This window comes from Chlorocebus sabaeus, chromosome 1 (genome assembly GCF_047675955.1).
Source record: "Chlorocebus sabaeus isolate Y175 chromosome 1, mChlSab1.0.hap1, whole genome shotgun sequence".
Classification (NCBI taxonomy): domain Eukaryota; kingdom Metazoa; phylum Chordata; class Mammalia; order Primates; family Cercopithecidae; genus Chlorocebus; species Chlorocebus sabaeus.
This window is the reverse complement of record NC_132904.1, coordinates 118571762-118575899: the sequence shown is the minus strand read 5'-3', so window position 1 is coordinate 118575899 and position 4138 is coordinate 118571762.

Sequence of the window (4138 nt, the reverse complement as noted above, 5' to 3'; positions counted from 1 at the left end):
CCAGAGCTGGAATCCTTTCCAACTGGAATGAGAACCTGTCTCTACTCTGAGCCAAGGCAGAATTAAATAAGCCATTGTGCCATGTGCTCATGGGTAATTAGGCATGAAAAGAATCTGCAGTCGGCTCCCTCCATTGTTTCTCTCAAGCTGTCCTTTTGCCATGTGCCCGAGCCCCCGGGTCTCAGTGCTGGCACTTGTACAGGGATATGGGTGCTGTCGTCATGGCAACTCCTCATGCTAAGCAACTTTATAGTCTAATATTATTAAGGGGGCAGGGGTCAAAAGCCAGAGAGGGACTTTGTCTGTGAAGCCCAGGGTAATTGTGTCAGTGTTGGGGTAGGATGGGGAGCTCATAGAAGAGGGGACCTTAGGAAGCACAAGGTTGACCCCTCCAATGAACACCTTTGAGGCAGAGAGATGGCCACAGTGAGAGGTCAATAAAATGTGTCTCTGAGGATCCCAGTTTCTACTCTCCCATGTCCCTTCCTCGGTGCTTCGCTCTCTCCTTTTAGGTGCTTGGTTCCCTGCTACTCCCTCTTGGGAAAGGATCTACTTTCAGTAGTTTCCATCTGAAAGTGAATTTTATTTGCTGCCCAATTCTAATTTGTATTTGTATGTCCAATCCTATTTCCAACTGTGAAACAAAAAGCATTGTCCAGGAAAATGATGGAAAAAATTTAGAGAAGTCTTTCTCCAAAACCCTTAGTTTTTATAGTGAAGAAGTTGCCTTTTCTATTTTAGCATTTCTCATGAAAAATTTCATTCACCAAAGTAGGGAGAATAGTATAATAACCCCTATGAACCTCTCACTTCCTCTGCCTTCTTTAGAGATGTTCACCTTGCTTGACAGGTAAATTCAGAGCTGAAAGGCGCACTCTTACCCTTCTGTTCTCCACCTCAGCCTCAGCCAGCGTGAGTTGCTCAGCAGCCCAAGGGTGAAGATTTCTCTAAGAGCGACACAGAATAGAGTCCTGGGCACTGCTGAGGCACTTCTAGAGCATTGGATTGCGGACTGTATGTTAGCGCTTTCCTCTCCCCGTCCCCGGGCAGTCAGGAGACCTGAGAATGCATAGAGAACCTACCTGCCCAGTCAGTGAGGGGCCCATGGTGGCTGTCTTCTTAGCCGTTCTGCTGTTACTCCTATTACTGTTCCCTGGTTTGAATGGGACTAGCCTCACAGATTGCATCACCTAGTAATCTTTTCTGAACCAGCCAACTGACTTCCTGTGTTGACCAAGAGGATGGCTCCAAAAATTGCTCTTGATCTTTGAATAAAGCAATATGTTTCCACATGAAGTAACAAAATGTACCCATGTTCTAATAGCATCCCAAAATGCTGCTACTGCTATAAAAGTTTTCACAGCATCCTAAATCTCCTCTGAATTAGCTCTTGGCCTCCATGGACATGGAATTGGGGTCTATGCGTTCTTGAGACTGTGTTATAACAGTGTTATTCTCATCTGTCTGCTAATGAATTAGATTTTTTTGATGATCTCAAATTATACTAAATTTGGTATAATGATATGAAAAAATTCTTGCCTAAAATATATGGCCAAAGGGTCAACATAGGACTCTCTGTAAGGTACAAAGATATAAAAGCTAAACTCAATTTCAGATTAATAAATATAATTTCCTATAGTGTAATCAACTATTACTACACCACCAGCACTTACTATTGTCACTACTATGGCCACTACCACAGAACATTTTCTGTTTCTAAAGTGCTCTGTTATAGCTGGAATACTTTTTGAAGGTGAACAAACATGTTAGAGCTTTTCCAGGTGAAGTTTGTTCATTATTCAGTTATCGACATTAGTAAAACTCAACCAAAGTGAAAGATAGCAATGGCAGAGTAAGCAAAGAGCTTCAAGCACTCATGAAAGAGAGAGAAAGAAGTGGGAGAGGCAGGTGGGTGAGATGGGGTGGGCGCAGCACTGTTCAGTAAATATAAATCATTACTCTTATAACTGAAATGACTCACAATTATTAACATCTCACATTTTCACTTTTCAGTGTGATAACTTGTTTTTCAATATAACCATCCATCCTATAAGTAGATAAATGTTTACATTTCCACATTTTAGGGAAGAAAACTAAGACTTACTGAACAAACAACTGTTAGGCAAGCATTACACCTCTTGTCTTGCAAGTCCAGAGCTCTTTAGAAACAAATCAATAAGACAAATAAGCTGGTCGAGTTAGTCAAAGTAGCTCATTAACATTTTCTCCTTTCATTCCATTATATATAGCTCAAATGGGTCTTGTTCTAATATCTGAGCTTTTTCTTCTATTTCACAGGTAAGCTCCCTTTTTAAAAAGTGTGTTTTATTTTAGAAATTATTATTATTATTTCAATTGACAAAATTGCATATATTTATGGTATACAGCATGAAGCTTTGATATACATCTACAATTTGAAATGGCAACATCAAGCTAATTGACATACACATTACCTGATATACTTATCTTATTTTTTTGTGGTGAGATCATGTAAACTCTACCATCTTAGCAATTTTCAAGTATACAATACATTGTTATTAACTCTAGTCATCACAGAGTACAGTGGATCTCCTGAGCTTATTCCTCCTGTCTGACTGAAATTTTGTATTCTTTGATAGCATCTCCACAATCACTATTCTACTCTTTGCTTCTGTTAGTTCAACTTTTTTAGATTCCATTTGTAAGTGAGATCATGGAGTATTTGTCTTTGTGGGCCTGGCTTATTTCACTTAGCAGAGTGTCCTCCAGGTTCACAAGTGACAACATTTCCTTCTCTTTTAAAAGCTGAATAGCATACAGTGTGTGTATATACCACATTTTCTTTATCTATTTATCTGTTGATGGACACAGGTTGCATCCTCATCTTGGCTATTGTAAGTATTGCTCCAATGAACATAAGGCTGAGATATCTCTTCAACAAACTGATTTTATTTTCTTCGAATGTGTACTCAGAATTAGAATTGCGAGATCATATAGTAACTGTATTTGTAATTCTTTGAGAAATTAAACACACACTTGCTGACTTTGCTTCTTCCATATGTTTTCCATAATGTCTGTGCTAGTTTACATTCCCACCAAGAGTGCCTAAGGGTTTCCTTTTCTCCACATCCTCACCAACGCTTGTTATGTCTTGTCTTTTTGATAATAGCCACCCTAACCGATGTGTGGTGATATCCCACTGTGGTTTTGATTTACATTTCCCTAATGGTTGTTGATGTTGAGTATTTTTTCATATTCTTGGCTATTTGTATGTCTTCTTCAGAGAAATGCCATTTCAGGTCTTTTGTCCATTTTAAAATCAAGTTGTGTGTTTTTTTGTTATTGAATTGAGTTTCTTATATATTTTGGACACTGACCCCTTATCAAATGTAGGATTCATCAATATTTTCTCTCATTCCATAGGTTGCCTTTTCATGTGGTTGATCATTTTCTATGCTATGCATAAGCTTTTTAGTTTTATGGAATCCCACTTGTCTATTTTTGCTTGTTGCTCTAACTAGTTTCCTTTAAAAATAACTTTACTTAGGCTCTTCCAGTGGCAAGGAAGAAACATTCAACTCAAAGTAACTTGAGTGAAAAAAAGCTTAATGTGAAAGCATTTCAAGAGGACACAAAAAGCTCTCTGGAGCTGACAGGGTTGTAGAAACTGGTGATTCCTTATGCCTCTTGTACTGCCTCACTTCTCTCTCCTACTGGATTCCTTTTTTTTTTTTTTTTTTTTTTTTTTTCCTTTTTTGAGGTGGAGTCTCACTCCATCACCCAGGCTGGAGTGCAATGGTACGATCTCGGCTCACTGCAACTTCTACCTCCTGGGTTCAAGCGATTCTCTTGCCTCAGCCTTTAAAGTAGCTGGGATTATAAGTCCCCACCACCATGTGAGGCTAATTTTTGTATTTTTTGTAGAGATGAAGTTTTATCATGTTGGCCAGGCTGGTCTCGAACTCTTGACCTCAAGTGATCTGCCTGCCTCAGTCTCCCAAAGTGCTGGGATTACAGGAGTGAGCTACCATGCCTGGCCTGGATTCCATCTTCTTTCTAGCAAAGGATTCGCTATTTCAGAGCTCAGTCTTTGCATAACTTTGGCATATGTGTGGCCCATTATGGCTATTCCAGCCTTTAAAAGATAAGTTTTCTTCAG